Source organism: Lynx rufus, unplaced genomic scaffold, assembly GCF_022079265.1.
Source record: "Lynx rufus isolate CCGP_SWC_20201006 ecotype Redwood Valley unplaced genomic scaffold, mLynRuf1.p SCAF_1, whole genome shotgun sequence".
Lineage (NCBI taxonomy): Eukaryota > Metazoa > Chordata > Mammalia > Carnivora > Felidae > Lynx > Lynx rufus.
This window is the reverse complement of record NW_025814823.1, coordinates 122,266,278-122,288,363: the sequence shown is the minus strand read 5'-3', so window position 1 is coordinate 122,288,363 and position 22,086 is coordinate 122,266,278.

Genomic DNA, 22,086 nt, shown 5'->3' with positions numbered 1-22,086 from the left:
GTAGCTGGGGAGACCGCTTTCCAGCAGCGAGCGAACGAGTCCGACACGTGGGGCGAGCAATGCGATCAGTGGGGCCTTTAAAATCACCATTATGAATTCTGCAGCAGTAGTTTCTGCTGAATCAACAGCCAGCAGAAAGCAAGAGGGTTCAGTAAGCTGAGCTTTGCCAAGAGGTGAAATTGTCGTGTCTCTCTCTCTCTCTCTCTCTCTCTCTCTCTTTCTCAGCGTGTTCTGACATTAGCAGGCAGGCACGGAAAGTCAGCAGGTGGAATCTCATTCTGCCTTTTGTGTGTGAATAGAGAGTAGAGGCATTTTTTCCCCCCAAATGCCCAAACTTTTCCATCTTCGCTTTCATTTTCTACCTGTAGGCCCTTTCCTTAACCGCGCATAGAAAGTGTTGCATTATCACGTTGTAATATCCACGTGAGAAAACGTGTGTGAAAGGGCTTTAGGAAAATGTAGCAAGGTATGTTAATTTAAGATGATTCTTGTTATCCTTGTATACCAAATTTTCTATAATACTTAATCTGATCAATACTCCCAGGAAAAATGTGATGGGGATGGGGTAGGAAAGGAGTTCAAACTCTGAAAGAAATAAAGAGGCACACAATGTGCAGGCAAAGGTGGCATCTTCCATAAACATCTCTGTAAATTTTAGATTAAAAAGAATGCCCAGTGCTGTTGAAATATATTCTCCATTCATCATCATTATTGGAAAGCATCCAGCCTAATATGTCCATGGTGCTAGACAGATTAAGCAGACTTGTATGTGCTCTGGTGTTCAGGAGCTTAGAGATGGCTTTTAAGATGTTCAGCCTGTCCCTCCCCCATACAACCACCATACTCGCTGGTTCTTGTTATTTGCAGGCTGACAAGGTGGCTCTAAGATGTTCTTTCTCAGTCTTAAGTGCTTTGTCACTGACTCATTTACCAGGTAGATTAGGACTTGCTGTGTGTCTAAGCATGTTATCCAAGACAGAAGTTGGCCTTGGGTCTATTGGTTTTTGGGGGGGATGTTTCTTTCTGTTTGTGACAACAAAGAAAGAGGGCTGTCTTCGTATTTTCTTCTGTGTTGTATTATGCCTCTAAGTGCCAACACAGGAAACTTACTGAGCTGGGAAGATGGGCAAATTGGGGCCGTGTGTATAGGGCCATGATAGGAGTATCATCTTAGTGCTTTCAGGGCCCTAGATATTACCTAATCTCTGTTCTTATTTTATGGTGTTTTTGGGAACTCTGATTCTGGTTAAAATATCTGGGTTCATATAGTCAAAACTGAGGCATGAGTTTATAGCAAAGAGCTCTCTCAAATGTTTCTAAATCAATCTCTCAGGAAATTCTATCACACACACGTAACAATGAAAACTAAACAAAACCTTTATTTCACAGTAAACCTTCAGGTTTCTTGATCTTAGTGAAAGTCTGGTAAGAAAAAAAAATGGAACTTGGAAAATGTAAATGGCAGAAGTTGGGTAGAGAGGGAAGTTCTCTTTTCCCAATAGATGTGGTCTTCATCTATTCATTTTAGGGACCATTCATGCACTAGTGCTGGCCAGAGGGGGGATAGTCCATCCTTGTCTTCTGATGAATACCTTGGAAGTGCCAAGTACACCAGGAAAGATCACCAGATCAAAATAGTCTTTGTTCAAATCCTGTTAGTTGAGGGCTTGCCCCCAAAGTTCCTTCCTCCACTGCCTCCATAATCTGACCTTAGTTTCTGGGTCCTTCTATGGACTTCGGTTTTCTTTTGTCTTCTTTAATATTTTGGCATTTTCCTACTTAGCCAGATATGTCAGGGTTTGGTGGGTTTTTGTTTTTTTTTTTTCTTTTCCTCCAAAATCTCCTTCACATTTATCTCTGAATTTTTCTTTGCTTTGCTCAGATCATTCCACACTGCAGTATTCTATTTAAAGCTGAAAGGTTTTTGCTGTGTAGTTAGTGTGAAGGACTCTAAGCTCAATTTGCATTGTAAGTGGTAGCTGCGGGCAAGTTCCGCCAGCTAAGAGCAATGCAAATGCTAAAGGACACTTTTACCCAAGCTCTCCCCTCTTATTTTCTCTCTCTCCCTCCTCCCTCTCTCTCTCCCTCCCCTTCCTCCCCTTCCTCCCCTCCCTCCTATGGGGAAGAAAAAAGGTTGCATGATGTGTATTTATTAAAGATATTTCCTATGACTCTTTTATTCTGGGCATCAAAGTTACCACCCTCACCAATCTTCCTCTGTCTTTTTTCCCTTTTTAAAGTTAACATCTTTGAGCATCTTCTATTTTCAGTGCACTTGCTGAGCTTTTTAAATAGAGCATTTCAATATCTCCAAGTCCTGCTAAGTAGATGCTATTAACATTTTCAAATAAGGAAACTGGGCAACTGAGGCCCACAGATGGTACTCATTTGTGAGGGTCACACAGATGAGCAGAAAGCTTGTCTTCAAACTCAAGACCCTTTTTAGGCATATGCGCCTCCATGAGGAAATTCTGCACTGCCTCATTTTCTTTCCCTCACCCATTAGCTCCTGTTATGAGAAGACCACAATGGTTTTATCGTTGTATGTAAATTGTGTACCCATCTGGTGTAAAATTCTTGGCAAGGATCATTTGAATGTGTGTATATGGGATTATATGTGAGGAAAAGTGGGGTTGGAATGACTACAAAAATAAAGTCAACACAGTGTTTTTACTGTTTTGTTTTGTTTTGTTTTGTTTCAGATATGGAACTCGGGGTTTCCTAACCAAGGCTTCATCTCTCAAATCTCTCTGATCTATATGTGGATTTCTTTCTTTCTTTTCAGACTTGTTAGAACTGACTAAAACCCTTTCTTCATTAGGGCATTTTGAGAGTTATCTACATTAATTTTCGTACTCTGACACGGGGCCACAGATAGAATAAATATTTTTTTTTTATAGGTGAGTTTACAGAAATGGCAATCTGGTTAGAAGAGGAAGTCAGAGAACACGTTTTAAAATTATTCTGTTCTAAACTGAGGGTTGATGGGGGGTGGGAGGGAGGGGAGGGTGGGTGATGGGTATTGAGGAGGGCACCTTTTGGGATGAGCACTGGGTGTTGTATGGAAACCAATTTGGCAATAAACTTAAAAAAAAAAAATAAAAATAAAAAAAAAAAAAAATAAAAAAAAAAAAAAAAAAAAAAAAAAAAAAAAAAAAAAAAAATAAAATTATTCTGTTCTCAGTTTCCTTAGCTGTAAAACGGGAATAACAATAGAACCTATGCCATAGGAAAAAAATTTAATACAGGGAAAGCACTAAATACCATTACCTCAAGCAAAGCTAGACCTCCGTAAATGTTCTCAATACGTTATAGCTATATTTGCATAGCAAACACACTTTTTCCTTGGATTGTGTGTTGATTTGGGATGATCCTGAGGGTAATGGCTAGTGGAAATGGCAGAGAAGTCACTAAAACCCACCGGTCTCTTCTCAATTCAAGTGCCCCCCATGGATCTTGCCGTTGAGTAATTTGTTTTAATGTACTTGCTGGTTGTATTCTGGCAGCTAGTAAGTTCCATCTTCTCTAAGAGGCCTTTCAAAACCTATATTGTTGACACATTGTGAAAGAAGAACAAATTTACTTATTTCATGTATTTTTTATTATTATGTATTATTATATAATTATTCATTAATTCTGCCTGTAATTTATTCCACAAACATAGTTGACTGTCTGCACAGGTGATCCAGCATGGTCCAATACAGACATGATATTAGTCTGGTGCAGGAGGCAGACATTAAATATTTTTGCAAATAAATACATAGTTACCAATTGTGATAAGTGATAGAAAAAGCATAACATGCTTTGAGATCATATATAACGCAGGAAGGTGGATCTAATTTAGTTTGGGGGACTAGGGGAGGCTCCTCAGAGGACGTTTTAGGTTGAGAGCTAAAGAATAAGTCAGGCATTAACAAGAGCTAAAGACTGGAGTTAGAAGAGATAATAGGTACCAGGCCCAGAGATATGAAATAGTCTGACGGATTGAAAGACTAGAAGGCTGCCTGTGGCTAGAATATAGGGAACAAGAGGAAGCAGCAATGAAAACGAGACCAAAGCCTGCAGTTTACTTTGAATGCACCAAAACCAGGAAAGATCCATGCTAGGATAGAGGGATGGATGAATGGATAGATATATGATATAGCAAGTATGAAATGTTAATGGTAAAATTGAGGTGGTCTGTCAATGGATAGCCACTGTAAATTTTTTTTCCAAGTTTGATGTCGGTTTGAAAATTTTCATAATAAAATGTTACAAAAGAGAGACTGGAGAGGTATTCAGAGACCAGATCACATTGAGCCTTGACCATAAGGAGTTTGGACTTTATCCAAAGATGGATCGAAAGCCATTAAAGGATTTTGATCAAGGGGGAAATATGATCAGGTTTGTTTTTTTCAAAGCTCCCTCTAGCTGCTATGCAGGGTGGGGTCAGAGGGCTGGGTAGGAAATGAATAGGAGTGAAAGAAATAATTGGGACGCCACAGCTGTACTCTAGGATAGTGGCAGCAGTAGAGATGGAGAGAATTAGATGACTTTGATACACTGTAGAAGAAGAATGGATAGGACTTACTTGGTGTGATTCGGTGGAGATAGAGAAGTAAATGGGGATGAGTGTCAAGGACAACTTTAGGACTTTGCCATGACAATGGACGCATAATGGGCCTTTTTACTGACACTGGAAAAAAGACTTTGGTAATTGGTGTGAGACATTTAGCCTCAGAGTGATACTCTCAAGCCATTGGATATCTGGGTCTAAAGCTCAGAAGAAAGATGGGGACGATGTATAATTGGGATGTCTACAGCATATTGAAAGTATTTAAAACCATGTGAATAGATGTGATGCCTAGGAGAAGAGCACACCAGGGCAGAATTTGAGCCAACAAGGATGATTATCTTGTCTTGGTATAAATTGTAACAAAAAGGGCCTCACAAGGGAATGCCTTGGTGTAAACACCATTAACCGCACACTGAAATTACTCAAATAACACTCTATGGTCATTTCTCAATGTGGTGGCATGAGAAGAGTCCAGTCTAGGGTGAGTTGAGTTTAGAGGGTCTCCAAACTTGAATGAGATCTGTGTGATCTCTGATATGTCATAGCTTTGGAGGAACCTCAGGCTAAAGGTGAGAAACTAATAGTCCCTGCTTCCTCCACCCCACCGCCATTTCACACATGATCAAGAGGGAAGCGAAGGTGAATAAAACGAGGAAGGTGCATGAAAATGGCTTTTGATATGAAGGCACTAAAAATTAAAAGGAGGTGGTGTCCCATGATGGAAAGCTGCCTTGTAGTTCCTTAAGTTGCTTTGATATTTGTATGCAAATGCCAGATCAGAACAGTATTTCCAATGCATATGGATGAATGTTTGAGTTCTCTGCCATTCTCGGAAAAATCTGAAATGGAACGTGGAAAGAAGCTGCCTTATACTATTGTAAATGACCTTTCTGGGGATGGGAAATGTTCTGCTACCAAATATAATAACCAGAGTGCATTGAAAATCACTAGCAAGTATTCATTATTAGCATCCAGGTCCCCAGGGGCAATCTCAAGCCCTTTATGAGGGCTGGTCAGAAACATGCCAATGAACCTGGGGTGAATAATATTAGGCTAGTCCTGTCAAAATATTGGTAAGGCTCAATGAAAAGAGCACAGCTGTAGACTGACATTCCTAGACTCTGGCATTTGCATTTACGAAGAAACTAAGAGTCTAATTTCAGCACTTAGCTGAGGGGAGAGAACTGAGGTTTCTCACGTGCTGTCCATTCCAGGCATTTTCCTAGGTGTTTTCTCATGTGTTAACTCATTTAATCTCTTTGACAGCCATAAGAGAAGGGTTGCATTAGCCTCATTTTTCAGAATAAGGGATTTTGAGCTTTGGAGAACCCCAGAAACTTGTGTAAGGTCACATACTTGTAAGTGGTAGAACCAGATTGGCCACCATGATTTCCTGGACTTGAGGCATGTACTCTTGGCCCACCCCTGCTGCCTGTGGTCAGGATTTTAGGAAGGGAAATGAAGGTTATACTCTCTCTTTGACATATATCCCCATGGTACATGTTCAGTGCCGCTAGATTGACTTGTCTCATCTTTTTCTAGGAGGGCAGTGCACATGTCTGGGTCTTCTCCATTATCCCACAGGGAGGAAGTTGAACTCCTCTACCTTGTGTCAGAGTCCTTAGCCGATCATCTCTTCTAGTTGTATTCTACTCTGTAAGGAAAGAAGGAAAATATTTATGGAACTGCGCAAATTGTGAGAATTAGCTGGGTTTTAATACCCTTCTCCATGTCCCTCACCCCTAGTGTAGGATGTTAATAATGCAGTTCCCAGGTTGTGCTGGGATAGCTCCACTGGGCCTTCTGGACACCCATTCTCCAGAACTGGTGGCAATTCCTATAGTTGGCTAAGGCAGCAAAAAGAAGGGATAGAGGCAGCTGTTGATGGCAGTTGTCCTTTGCATATAAATGTGGAGGTGTCTGAGGCCTTGTTTTTGGCCAGACAGGCTCACCTATGCTATTTGCCTCATCCTCCATTAGTCAGATTGCTTTCACCAAACTTGTTATCTTTACCACCAGTTTGCCTTCTTTTGCCTTTCCAATAGAACTCTAGAATTGGGCTGGAAATCAGAACAGACCAGATCTGGAGTGCTTGGATGGCTCAGTTGGTTGAGCATCCTACTCAGCTCAGGTCATGATCTCGTGGTTCATGGGTTCAAGCCCTGCATCAGACTCTGTACTGACAGCTCAGAGCCTGGAGCTTGCTTTGGATTCTATGTCTCCTTCTCCCACTTGCACTCTGTTTCTCTCTGTCTCTTTCTCTTTTTCTCTCTCAAAAATAAAAGTAAAACATTCAAAAAATTAAAAAAAAAATAGAAAAGACCAAATCTGACACAACTCTTGCATCGGAAGCAAATTGTTTTTACGAGACCTCTAGGAATTTTGTCTGGAATAATCCAGGAGCCCTTGAATTCTTCTGTTGCAAGTTCACTGTGGAAAGAGTGGGGAATGATGATGGTAGGATCTCCATGTGTGAAATCCACAGAAAACTAATCCATATTCATGTTGGACAAGGGGTCATGGTAACAGAAAGGGATAGGTGTGCAGAGGGGGAGTCACACTCTCAGTTCTTTGCTTCAGAAGAAAGAGACCTGATTGCTTACAGCAAATGTAGAGAAATGAAGGGGCCTCTGTGGGCAAGGGGCAGAGCAATGCATGGTATCTAAGGGTCCGGAGGAACCTCAGAGGGCAGGATTTTAAGCCCAGAAAGGAGAGTCTTCTAGAAGGCACGTGCCAAAGAATACCTTACCTGTGCTAAGCTTGATGCTGGGGGACTGGCAGCCGCCTCCTACATATGCATTTCTGATTGCACTGCTGTGAATCCATTCAGTAATGGGCCTGAAGTCATCACAGAATGGCAGGCCACCTCCTCCACTTAATGTAGGGGCTCATCTCTGGGACCCTCAGCAGACACATAAAGATGTGGAGGGTGGACAAGCTCTAAACAGTTCTCGTGGAGACTACGTCGGCAGCAAGATGCTGAGCACTTGTAGATGGTCTGAAAGACAAAACTTGGATCCTTAAGTACAAAATATTAACAGGAGGTGTTGTGCCAAAGAGGAGAGCTATATAAGAAATTTGAGGAGAGTAACATTGCTCCTTTAAGTTTGCGGAAGTCAAGCTGGGGCCAGAGACACCCATGTTAGGAGGTCGGATGGTTCACAACACTGGTGTTCTTGTCATTGACATTCTCTTCTGTGTCTTTATATTAATCAGGCAAATAATACATATGTGCCTTCTTATTTGAAAGGATTCCAGCATTACAGAAGTAGACAAAGCAGGGGCACCTGGCTGGCTTAGTGAGTAGAACATGTGACTCTTGATCTTGAGGAGCTGTAGGTTTGAGCCCCATGTTGAGTGTAGAGATTACCTAAAAAAATTTTTTTTAATCTTTAAGGGGTGCCGGGGTGTCTCAGTTGGTTAAGTGTCTGACTCTTGGTTTCGGCTCAGGTCACAATCTGGCGGTCTGTGAGTTCAAGCCCAGTGTCAGGCTCTGTGCCGACAGCTCAGAGCCTGGAGCCTGCTTCGGATTCTGTGTCTCCCTCTCTCTCTCCACCCCTCCCCTGCTCATGTGCTCTCTCTCTTGCTCTCGCTCTCACTCTCAAAAATAAATAAACATTAAAAAAGTTTAAACTTAAAACAAATATATTTTTTTAAAAAGGCAGTAGACAAAGCACAGCATGAATCACCCTCTATCCCCACACTCATTCCACTTCCCTGCCCAGAGTTAGCACTGTGAATAGTCAAGAATGGCCCCCTTTGTATGTATTTTCATATATTTAAATATACATATGCACATGTACACTGGGAGAGGGCTTGTTTGTTTGCATAACTGAATGCATACTGCTTGTTCTGTTTACACTTTGTTTATTCTCCCACTCAGAGATCTATCTGAAAGATCTTTCCATGTCAGGACAGCTACACTGGCCTTGTTCTTTTTAATGGCTACATAGTGCCCTGTGGTATGACTGTATCATAGTTGATTTAGTAGTTCCCTTGTGGAAGGATGGAAAGTTATTTTTACTCTTTATATTACATACTATGCTGTGGTGACTCTCGATCTGTCTATATACTGTTTGTGTTCAAAGGTTCTCTTTTAATCTTCCTGACTTTACCATCTTTTTTTAAAATTTTATTTTTTTAAATTTACATCCAAATTAGTTAGCATATAATGACTTTACCATGTTGAAAGCCAAAATGTTGGTTCCTATTCCTCAGCAAAGAATAAGCAAAAAAGGAATCTCTGGCCCTTCACTTCTTCTCTAGTAAACCTTGGGTAAGCCATGTAACCTTGTGAGCTTGGATTTCCTAATGTAGAAAATGGGAATAGCTGTCCTATCTACTTACATGTGCACAGCACTGTATATTCTATAACGATTTTGAATTTGAGTGTTAATAAAGAATAAGGTTGATTGGTGGCAGTTGTGGATGGCTTGCTATGTACCAGGAACAAACTTGAAGTTTTATAGTATTTTTCTTGTTTAGTACTCAGAAGTCTATAGGTTGGTACTGTCCTTAGACCCCTTTAAGTAAAAAGTTGAAGCAGAATGAGATTATTGCTTGTCCAAGGTCACCCTCTAGTAAGTGGCAGAACAGAAGTCACTTCTGGGTCCATCATTGTGGTGTATGGATACACCTGTTTATAATTTTTTAATGGTTATTGATTTCTTTTGAGAGAGTGTGAGCCAAGGAGAGAGAGGGAGAGAGAGAATCCCAAGCAGCTCCATGCTCAGTGTGGAGCCCAAGGCAGGGCTTGATATCACGACTACGAGATCTTGACCTGAGCCAAAATCAAGAGTCGGACACTCAACCAACTGAGCCACCCAGGCACCCCTGGACACACCTGTTTAAAACAGAAGTTATGATGTTGACACAGGGAAAAGGTCATTCATTCTTCTAAAGAAATACTATTTTGAATCAGTACCAATACACAGGGTCCAATTATTATCAAGATTTTGAAAATAAACAGAGGGAACATTAGAAGCATCGTATGCAGTGATGTAGAATGCACATCAGAAGACCTGGGTGTTATTCCCAGTCCTGCTGTCATAATTAGTTACTTATACTCTGTGGGCTTCCGTTTCCTAATCTCCTGAAGTGAGGCTGAAAATGGGGGAGGGGTGGCATGCTCCCCATAGATTTTTGTGGCTCTAAGTTTCTGTGATGCACTTTGTATTGACCCACGGTGTCATTTAGATCTCTTGAGTCTGTTGAGACATTGTGCTCAACAGTGTGGGGGACACAGGCTTAGGCTTTAAATGGCCCCGGAACTCCAGGCTTGGCTGTAGGAACTGATGGGTCAGATCATCCTTCTGGCAAGAAGTCTCTGGTGCAGCCAAGAGGTGGAGCCAGAAAGGGAAGCATGTCTTTGCCAAAAGCTGCTGCAGATGGAAGAGCCAGTCTGTCTGGGCAGCCCATGACTTTGAGAGGAGCCATTTGGCAACGTTGTTGGCAGGAGCTGCCTTGCAGCGTGAATGCTGGAGACTGTCCTGGGCTGGAGTGAATCAGGGATGCAGCAAAGGTGGCTGGTGGAACAAATAACCATCTGGTGAGCAGGGCACTGCTCATCTTGCTGCACTGACAGAGAAGAGCGAGTGCCAATTGGTGAGGCTGGGCTCTCGGTGACGTGATCTGACAGGCACAATAAAATGGCTCCCCTGCTGTTGTACACCCCACGGAGGGGGTTAGGAATCCCATGTGAACCTGCTCTTTCAGAAATCAGGAAGGCTCCAATCTCTTTGACTGTCATAGGAAAGGAAAGTCATCATGTCAAACAAAGTTGACTTTCTGTATTTATCACCAGCTGCTATGGCTGGTTGTGCTGGTGAATATGGTGAAATAAAAGTTCTTGTTGTCAAGCTTCGTTCCATCTATTTGGCAGCGGATACTCTGTCCTTCTCAAAGCTTCGGCGTCTGTGCTGCGTTTGCCTCTCAGTTACACCAGGTGGCTGAGGGGGTAGAATCAGACCCCACGTGGCTCTGGAATCACCTCCAGCAGTACTGATTCTGTGGCCTTGGACGGGTCACTCTGTCTCTGATTATTTCTTTTACTTACAAAATATGGCAGTGGTTGAAGCAACATGCCCCTTGCTAGCATGCTATTATTTATATGCGAGAATTAAATACAAAAGAATCCCTCTCTTACTCCATGTACTTGGGACCAATGGTTGATGATCAATTGGAAGAACTAAGGCAGAAAAAAAATTTTTTAATGCTATTTTAAAATGCATTGCCTAATTTTGATAAACAGTCTATTGAAGAATCAAGACTTCATCTTTGAATATGAGTCTGCTGACTGGGGCTTATATTTTTCTTAAACCACACCCAAAATTGCAAAGTCCCTGCCTGAGTTTGGTTTCCTTGAGGCTGAATGACGGTATACACCTGAGAAGCAATCTTAGCACAGATCCTTCTAGATTTTTATGATTGTTCCTCATCTCTTCTCTCTACCATATTTAATTTGACAATTCTGTCACTTTTTGAAAGCATCCGACTTAGTTTTTATACGAAATAATCCTTTTCTTCCTTTCCACACCGTTCCTTCCATCACCTTCCATGATATTTGATTAAATAACAACTGTAACTGACATCAAGAGATATGGGAACAAACAGAACTGACTTGGAGTAAACATGTATCTCAGCCAGAGGAAGCAGGAGTGTGCCTGTGTCCCAGAGATTAGCCTGCTAAGTGAGCTGTGTGTGTAGTGCATGTGAGTATAGAGTATAGAGGCACGTTTTACAGAGTCAGCTGAAGGCCTTTTTCATCCAGTCTGTTAAAAGGGTCTCTGTTTTAATTATGGTGAGGAGGAAGAGCCACCATGGACTGAGTGCTTCCGGTATACCAAGAATTGAGTTAAGTATGCTATGTATGTTCTACATGATGTACTACATATGCATGTATGTATATATTGTGCACTATATTGATGTGTATATATATGTATGATACAGATATGTGCATATGTGTGTGTGTCTGGATCATTTAATCTTCAGAGAAAACCTCAGAAGTATGTACAATTAAAGCTTAATTGAGTGAGACTTTAGGTCCTTTTCACCATTTCCCAATCCCCATTTCCCAGTGCAGAGCCTGGCAAATATCACTCCTTAGATGATTACTAAGGAAATACAGGGATAGGCTCCTATTCCACTGACAGTGAAACTGGGGCTTAGAATATTTGTGTGATCTCCCCAGGGTCAGTCGGCAAACTCAGGATTTAAAATGATGGTGTGTCTGACACAAAAATGTACATTCTTAAGAACAAATATAGAGATATTACAATAACCTTTTTTTACAAAACTCTGAGACATATGCTTTAGGTTAGAATAAACATCTAATAGGATAGTAATTTGGTATCATCTCCACTTTGCACAAGTATATAGATATTCTAGAACAGGAGTTGATAAACTTTCCTATAAAGAGCCAGTTAATAAACATTTTAGGTTTTGCCAACCATACAGTCTATGTCCCAGCTACTCAGCTCTGCCATTGCTGCTCATGGACATGACTTTATTGTAGCAAAACTTGATTTACAAATTCAGGTGGTAGCCCATGCCTGGTAGTTTGCTGACCGCCCATTCTAAAGACAAAATTTGGAACCCATGAGAAATTAAAAAAACGTTGGTCTTCCAAGTCATTGGTGGCAGTAAGTGCTAGACAGAAGCTTTCCTGAATAGGAATGGCTTATGGTCAAAGCGGGGACTTGGTGGGATTCTGACAGGTGATGAGGAATGGCAAAGGCTGTCCTCATGGAGAAGGAGGTCTTGCATGACATTAGGCAAAAGTACATGAGGAAAATGGCATGTTGTTTGAGGACATGAGCTAGAGGCTAGACACATAACAGACTGCTTAATAGCCCATTAGGATCCCTGCACATAACCACACCTCTTTTAGTGGTGTCCCACAGAGTTCATGCCGTAGTCATTTAAAAAAAATATTTATTATTGGTGCACCTGGGTGGCTGGTCAGTTAAGCATCTGACTTAAGCTCAGGTCATGACCTCACGGTTCTTGAGTTCAATCCCCACTTCTGGCTCTGTGCTGACAGCTCAGAGCCTGGAGCCTGCTTCAGATTCTGTGTCTCCCTCTATCTGCCCTTCCCCCACTCATGTTCTGTCCCTCTTTCAAAAATAAACATTAAAAAATAAAAATATTATATACTAGGTACCATGCTAAAAATAGGAAAACAGTAAAAAAACAAAGACCCTACCCTCATAGAACTTACATTCTGTTGGGGAGATATCCATGAAATAAACACAAATATAAGAATATGAATATAAATCTATTAAATACTATGTAGAAAAAGTAAAAAGGCTGTGGGAACAAAATATATGCTCACTGATGAAAACATGAACTATAAAGAAAAGTGTAATAAAGAAAACCGAATTTACCTCTAGCTCCAAACATAATCATTACAAATATTTTCAGTGTATTCTCTTCCAGGCTCTGTGTATGTGTGTGTGTGTGTGTGTGTGTGTGTGTGTGTGTGTGTGTGTGTTTGTGTGTGTCAGAGAAAAGAGAAAGGGATGGATTAATACTGGAATTATATGTAATATGGTATCCTATCTGTTGTTTTGTTTTGGTTCCAAATAATACTGTGAGCATTCTTCCATAACATCGTATAGTTGAAACAGAATTCTGCCATTCACCTAATACTTGAAGTGTAGATTATTTCCAATATTTTGCTGTAATAATTGTGTGATAAATAATTGCATGAATCGAAATCATCCCTAGTTATTTTCTTAGGACAAGTTTCTAGAGTCCAGATTGTTGGGTTAAATGGTACACATAAATAAGTTTCTTGATAGGAACAATTAGGTTTCTAGATAGTATTAATAAAATGCTTTCTACAAAACTTGACCAAGGAAGACCTTTGCAGTTGCTGTGGCCCCTCGCACCATGTTTTGGTCTCTATTTTGCCTCTGCCTCACATTGTCACAGTTTTCCAGAGGGAATTTGTGCAGGTGAAGATTAGAAAAAAATTGATAAACATAGAACCATTGAACTTTAATTTTCTCCTTTGCCCTTGTCCTTCCCCAAAGCCCAAGTACTTTTACCCATTCTGAGAAGGGAGGCAATCTCAATTCTCAGCCACTGCCATTAAATACATGGATGAGTAGCTCGTTCCCTGGGATTTAGTTGCCCACCTATATTAACTAAAATGACATTCATGGTTCCAGGGCATCAGTTATAGATAAGTATATGGAACCTGGTGACCCAGAAATGTTAATTTTCCTCAAACTGATAAGTAGGTGACTTCAAAGAAAGAGTGACCTACTATGACAACTAGCATGGTTGTTTAATGAGCTGGCCTCTCCTGGGGTTCAAATTTGTCATTTCTGAAAGCTGTGCTACCTTTTTTCCCTGTTAACACCGTGTGTGGTTGAGTACAACTTGAACTCAGATAAATATGAAGAAACTAAACTTTATCATTGGCTTAAGACTTGCAGACATCTCTAGTTTTCCTCCAAAAGTTCGGTGCATGATTTGATGGAATTGAAAAGTATAAATCTTAGAAACTACCAGTGGGATTTGATTTTTAGTGAGTGATTTTAGTCCCTTGTCAAAATATATGGGCTGTCTGCATTTCAGCAGTCACTGGAGATTATAGGTAGGAGTTGATTTGAGGTCTCAATCCATTTTGTTTGGAATTTGGGCATTTTTCTCCCTGTGAAGTATCTTGAGGTAGCGAACTGGAAATATTAAGTTCTTTGGAATGTTTTTTTTTTAATTTAAAATTTTTACAAAGTTTAAAGGATATATGGCTGGGTGGGTGGATGGATGGTCAGTTAAATGGATAAAGATTTGTGATAGTCAATAGGGTATCCAGTTGCTTCCTCAGAGGACTAAGTATTCAAGCATCTTCTAGAAACATGAAGTTTCAATAATAATTTGGGATTGTAATATTAAAGTCTACCTCTCCTCTCCTTTCTCTTCTGCCTGGGAAGCTAGGGCAGGTGGGATGGGATGAGAGAGTGAGTATTGATTAGGGCAACACAGATCCATGTGAGGATGCTTCCAGGAATTCATCACTGGCACTAATTAAAAAAAAAAGAAAAAGAAAAAGAAATAGGATGGGGGTGGGAGGGAAATGGAGAAGAGCTGCCCTGAAACCCTGAGCCAACAGAAAGACTGGGACAGTTCAGTGCTTCCGGCTGACATCTCTTACAGTGACCAATATCTAATCCCATCCCAGTTCTGTAGGATTAGCTGGATGAAACTATCATACTATGCTTTGAAAATCAGAGCTCTCTGGTCACTTGATAGGATGTAGGGGGAAGATTTTTGGTGCAGTGCCATGTGTGAATGAGGTGTATTTCCCTATAGGTTCTGTGACCCCTTTCAGGGTCAGAGATCAAAGACTTGCTGAGGTCTCCCCCGGACCTAAAGAACTCTGTGCACTGTGGTGAAAAAAACCCAAAAGCAGTCTGATTATCATATTGTGCTTCTGCTGCCAACATGCTTACTCAGTCCCTAAGCTTCCTCAGCACAATTTGAGATGGAAATTTTCTGATCAGAATTTTTCCTATAAGTCTTAGAAACTTGGATTTAAGCCCGTTATGTGGGCTAGGTTTTTTCTTTTTCCAGTTATTTGACAAGCAGGTTGCTTTTGAATCACTCATTTGGATGGCCTTGATCTAGACATTGGTACGTGCTGAAAAGGCAAAACACTATTTTCCTACTTGTGCTTAGCCCTTTAAGAAGATTGGGCCATTGACCATTTTCTCCTGTGCTGTAAACCTTACTGTTTCCTGCCTGTCCCCTCATCTCCCAACTAGCCTCCTAACTGATGTCCAAACCAACCATACGGGCTTGTGCTGCATCTTCAGTGCCCCCAGGCCATCCCTGCTCCCTGCTTCTGTATGCACCATTTCCCTTTTACTGGGACCTACATGGCCTGCTTTGAATCTTCATTTTCCTATGAATTTCTTTCTCAATTCCATGAGTTTTTAAATCATAACAACAGTTCTGTGATAGGTAGGTATTACCCCATTTCATGAATGTGGACACCAAAATCCAAGTTCAGGTAGCCCGCCAGAAAGAAGGGGGCCTGCACATTTTCTCTCCAGCTAGAAAGAAACTCCTGGAAGACATTCCTCACACCTTTACTTCCTTAGTTTATTCTATAGAGGACAGTGCAGTGCTTTGCACACAGGCACTTAGTAAGTGGTTTTGAACTTGATTTGAGTAGGAGAATAGATTGGTAATGTCTCTGTAGTTAGGACAGCAGCCAGGTACATATTCTTTATTCAGGAGCTTAAACTTACAGCTCTATCCAGACATGTTCAAGCTAGATTCTCCTACCCCCAACTGGAATTTAAAGATGTGCTATATTGCAGCCACTTGGAAATTATACCAGCTAATTAAGAGCATAGCCTATTCTTTCATTCATTTGTTTGTTTATGTTTGTTTTTTTATTTTACTCTTTAACCCTTCAGGTATTGATTGAGCAAATGAAACCTCATTCATGCTATCCAAGTTGGTATATGATGATATAACTGTGAAAAAATATATAAAAGTTTATTAACATCGGGTTATAAGGGGAGGAGAGAAAAAATAAATACATAAATACATAAATAGGACTATTACAAAATTGAAGGTAGCCACATCCATGATAAGAGGAGCATGTATAATATGATTCCTTTTCCATAAACTTCTGTGTGTGTACATAAAGAATTCCACGGAAAGAATGGCTAGTAGATTATTAATAATGGTTATCTCAGGCTGATGAAATCTTAATTCTTAATATTTATATTTTCTAATGTATGACAGTTTCAATATGTATAAACATTGTTTACACAATAGAAACAATAAAGCTGTCATTATGGTGAAAAACAATTCATAGAGTATCTATTGGGTGCAAAGAACAAGACTGTGGGTATCAGTGTAATACCCACCTGAGTTCTTCCTTTTACTTTGAAGTAAAATTAATAATTCTTCAGTTGAAAATCACTGTGAACCCTGGAAGAGTAGTGATAAGTGAAGACTAGTAACTGTCAAATTCTGTAATAAGAATTCCATTCAAGTTCTCTTACCTATAGGTCTGTGTGAAAGACCTTTGGCAATGGAATTGGTCCTTAGGTTCAGAGCCACTGTGGTCTTGTGGTCCTGTGTCTAGGTTGAAATAGTAAAGGTAAGATGATCTCTCTGACCTCAGCCAATCGTTTAATAAGGGGGCTAGGAAAGGCTCTGGATGAGTCCGTGAAAATCTGCTGCAATTATGGAAAAGCCATCTTAGAAAAAATGTCCTAGAGCCTGCAGGTCAGAGCCAGCCCCTCTGCACATGAAAGATCTTGCAATCTGTGTTTATTGACACAGAAGTTGGTTTTAATTATCCTGAAGGAATTCCTGGCATGTTTTTCCAAAGGCAGTCTTTAAATGCTTAATCAGTGGATTTCTGACGACCAGACCCAACTGGAGAGGTCTGCATATGGCGGCAGTTGGTCAAGTGTAGTATATTGCAGTGTGGCTGCTAGTGATGGATTATAGGTATGTTTTGTCAGAGAAATGTAGGCCTGAAAATACCAACATCCACCCATGAAATGATGCTGGCTTTGGAAAGTATGGTATGTTTTATGTCTGAGAAGCCTCGGTTTCCTTCCCAGCCATTGATATGGTCTAAGCAACCTCCATAACCTCTGTTTTTGGTGTCCTGAAAGTAAATTGCTCTAGAGCCGGAGTTTAGGCAATCAATCAGTCAGCTTCACAGCCCCACAACTAGTGACTTGAAAGGAGGAACATGCCTTCCCAAGTATGGATCCAAGGAAAATATACATTCCTAATCTTTGCTTTGGCTTTACCCATTTGTGTTGACCTACAAAATATTTTAAGAAAAGAACCGTAAAAGGAAACGGAGCATGGTGGTGTCACATCACAAAGCCATTTTAATCTTTCTGATACCTTGAGGGGAAACCAGGGTCCAAGATAAACATAAAAGCACCAAAGGAATTGTTTCCTTTTCACCTCTTTGCTTTTGCATCTCTAGGTTGAATCCTCCCACTAAGAGTATAAAAATAGTCAATAGTGTTGCATACTATCTTTGATTCATGTCTCCACATGTAACTCCAGATGGAATCTCCTTTTTTTTCTCCTTGCTTAAAAATGTCCTTCACACTATCCCCTTTCACTGCTGTTTCAACTAATATACATAGAGGCCAAATTCTACTCTCTCATGTAGACATGCAAAAGAGATTAAGTCAGCACCTTGAAATTGGAATAGGAACCCAAAGGCATCTTTGGCAAAATACATTGAGCCACACTTTGAGTTGCTGAGAGTGTCTCTGTCCTGTGTGTGGTGACATAATGGTTTGGTGGTGATCCTTTTTGCTTGCACGGGAAGGTTTCTCAGGCTATTTCATGCTGACCTTTACTGATCTGGAGATTTGCCAAGCTTATAGGGAAGTAAGGCCAATGGAAATGAATCCCTCTTAACCATCACAACAACTGAGCAAACAGTTCCACAGATGTCCTTGGTACAGCTGATGACTATCATGTTTAAATAGTCCCTCTTCCTCTTGTCTTTTAATTTAGTCTGTAAGCTAACTTGGGTTAGCCAGGTTGATAGGTTAGTGGCCAAATTTTAGTCAAGGAAAGAGTTGCATAAAATAGTAATGCCATCTTACACCTGTGAAGGGGCTTTGTATTTCTACAAAAGGATTTTCACAGCTCTTGTTCAGTCTGCACAGAAAAATTGGAGAATTAGTTTGTTTCTCATTTCCTCAGTACAAAAACTGAAATTTAGTGGAATTAACTTGCCCATGATCACATACCTGGTGTGTGGTGGAGACAAAATGGAAGTGCAGAGATTCTGATCCCTGAAACAGAGCTTTTCCCATGATGTTACAACACTAAATCAACTTCCACTGAACTCCCAACTGGATGAAATTTTGCATTCTTGGAAAAAAGTGTTCATTGTTGCTGATTCTCTCTGCAAGATGTTGGCCACCTACATCCTTAGCACAAGGTTCTTTGGGGGAGCAACTTGGTATGTCATTGGGTGTGGGGTTTGTCTCATTTCCTTTTTTTTAAAAGTTTTTTTTTTTATTTGAGCAAATGAGTGGGGGAAAGGCAGAGAGAGAAGGAGACAGAAAATCCCATGTAGGCTCCACACTATCAGTGCAGAGCCCAATGCGGGGGGAGAACCCATGAACTGTGAGATCATGATCTGAGCTGAAATCAAGAGTTGGACCCTTAACAAACTGAGCCACTCAGGCACTCTGGGTATGTCTCACTTCTAAGGTCATTCATTGTTACTATTCCAAATGGAAGGGTGTTGAGGCCACTCTCTTCCTTGGAAGCCCCAGAGAGCTGGAGTTTGTGTGTCTAAAGATGTGGAGAAAGCAGTAGACTTAATTTTGTTTCAATACTGCATACTACACCCAAATATATAACTCTTGAATATCTGCCATTTAGAGCAAGTGAGAAAATAGATAAGAAAGAATGGATGAATTATCACTAACACCATTCTTATCCCTGGAAACATAAGGGTAGCAAAGCTCCATTTACAGAGTGATTTTTTACATGCTTATGTGTACTTCTTTTGCTTCATTTCCATTTAAATATGTGAGCAATGAATTCTTTATTAAGATGGGCTTATTACTTAAGTCCTTGAACCATAATTGCCCATATGGAAAATTGGGACAGTACTAGTAACTACCTTCTATGGTTGTTATAAGGATTAGTGAAATGGTACAGCGGTTAGTTCAGTACCTGGCATAGATTAAACATTGAGTAAGTGGTTGTTTGGCTCTCTTGAGTATTTCTAGAAGCCCTAACTGGTCATAAGTATTATTTGCACTGTACCATACATTCTTTCTCTTTCCAAATCCCTAGAGTTTAGGCTTATACTAAAAATTATACTTAACCAGTGGAGAACACTGACTCTGGAAACCACTAGGTTTGTATTCTGGCTCCATCACTTGCCAGCTCTGTGACCTTGGGCATGTGGTTTATCCTTCCTAAGCACAGTTGCCTCCTCTATAAAATACAGATAACAATGCTTAATTTCCCAAGGTTGGTGTGAGTATTAAATATGACAGTGTATGTGATGTACTCAGGATAATTCCAGGTGCAGAGTGTGCAGTAACTGCTAAATAATGTTAGGTTGTATTTACATTAATATTAGTTCATTCATCTATATCCTAAAACAGAATCATTACTCTCACAAGGTGGTTGTTTTCATTACAAAACAGTGGAGGAAATAACACTCTAACCTTAATCTTTGATCCAGTACCAGATCTGGATGGTGGTGATTTATCTCTTTTAAATAATAAATATAATCTCATATAATAATATATGGAACCCTGTGAGAGTCTAAGCCAAACTGCTGCTCTTTTCTGAACATGAAATAAAACACTGGGAAATTAAAACCCATTATCTACTCTATGTACCATCAATAGGATGGTTTTTAAAGGTAATAGCATTGAGATATTAAAAAAGTAATGATAATAAGTTAATTATAAATTTCTCTTTCTATATTAGTGGTATTCTGAAGCTTCTTTTTAAGGCTTAATTTTGTTGTTTTTTTAAAAAATCTTGTAGCTTTATTTTAGAACTTCTTCTTGTATTGTCTTATTCTTAGATTCTCTTGGAGAGAAGGGAGGCTCTTCTAACCAGTGACACCAACCTGTTCCTGTTGGTGAATACGTCCAGCTGCTTAAAACTTATGTGTACCAGAGCAGTCTTTTTTTTTTTAACCCATTGCTTTTAGCCCTACACTGTGAAGCTTTGTATCCTAGTGTACATGATCCCTCTTGAAGTACATGAAGGCTACTCCCCTAACACCGCCCCAGTCTCCTCAAAACTCCTTATATGCCTTCTGCCTTCTGTTTTCAACTTGAATGTTTATTAGAATCACCTGAAGTGTCTGTTAATTGCATATTGCTAGGCTCCTCCCAGAGTTTCTAAATAAATAATACTGGGAAAGAGCCAAAAAATTTGCTTTCTAGTGGTGGCCCAGCTAGAGCCACTGCTGCTGGTTGAAAGAAAGCAACTCTTTGAGAACCCCGGGTCTGCAAAACCCAAAGACAGCCCACTTCCAGGTGAGAAGGCTGAAGCATAGAGAGTTTTTATAGTGTGGCTATGTTACCATATTAGCCTTGATTTTGACATACGAGGAGTAACCTCAAAGAGGCTATAGTGGGGGCTTGGGGAGTGTGTAATGCACCTGTATATAACCAAAAATTGAAGCATCACTACCTCCTGGAGTCTGGATCTGAACCCCCTGTTTGTCACAGGAGCCAAGGGAGAACCCAAGACAGAGAATAGTGGCACAATAATGAAGCATGAACTATCCAGATGAAAGCACCTATGGAAATAAAGGTATTAGTATTACTATTTATACCTACTGTTCTTAATAAAACAGCAACATGGAAGTGTCGAACAGTTCCATTTGCTTAAAAGTGGTTCTGGGGGCTCAAATCAGTTCCTTCACATATTAAAAAGAAAGTATAGATAGTAAGCACTGTTGGACTTACTGTTTTAAGAACTAAGAACATGTTTTGATGAAATGTGTTGTTCGTACACAGCAATAACAAGTGATGACTGGTTATAAAATTACCAGGAAAGAGGTGTGGCTCTGTATGAATGGACCCTGCTGTATAAGATGCTAATAGTGTATGTAGAGCAAGCTAGAGAACCAGACAGATATATTAACTGCTCTAACAGAGAAAAATGGTTGGGTCAGTAGGTGAAGAAAGAGACAAGAGCTTCTTAGTTTGTGTATAATGAAGAATGAATGGCCTTACTAAATGATAATTTTTTTAAAAAAATTTAATGTTTATTTATTTTTGAGAGAGAGGCAGAGAATTAGCAGGGGAGGGACAGAGAAAGAAAAGGAGACCCAGAATCCGAAGCAGGCTCCAGGCTCTGAGCTGTCAGCACAGAGCCTGACACGGGGCTTGAACCCACCAGGAGATCATGACCTGAGCTGAAGTCAGATGCTTAACTGCCTGAGCCACCCACGCGCCCCCTAAATGATAATTTTGAATTAGAAGGGAAATCTAGACATGACAATTTGGGAAAAACAGTAACTTCTTACCTGTATTAAATGCTTGAAGGTCCTATTAGTATAAGTAGGAGTCATCCCACATGATTGGGATGAAGTAGCAGGAAGGCTTTTCTGCTAGCTTTGTTTTATTCATTTCTTGAAACTATGTGGTGAGACTGTTGAGCTTTACAGCCTCCTCATTTGACTGTGTTTCAGGGCCCTGGGCAATAACATCTTACATAAGAACTCTAACTGTTACTGAAAAAAAAGAATCATCAGAATTCTCTCTTGAGGTAGAGTTTGTAACAGAGATAGATAACAACTGTGAGTCAGATTAAAGAGTAAGACCTTTAAGAAATGGTATGGGGAAAGAAGAGTTTCCAGATAAACATTTACTCTAGGAAAATGAAATGAAAAATGTGGTCAAAGACTTAAAGCGAGGGGCGCCTGTGTGGCTCACTTGGTTGAGTGTTCGACTTTGGCTCAGACCATGACCTTGCGATTTGTGGGTTTGAGCTCCACATAGGGCTCTGTGCTGACAGCTCAGAGC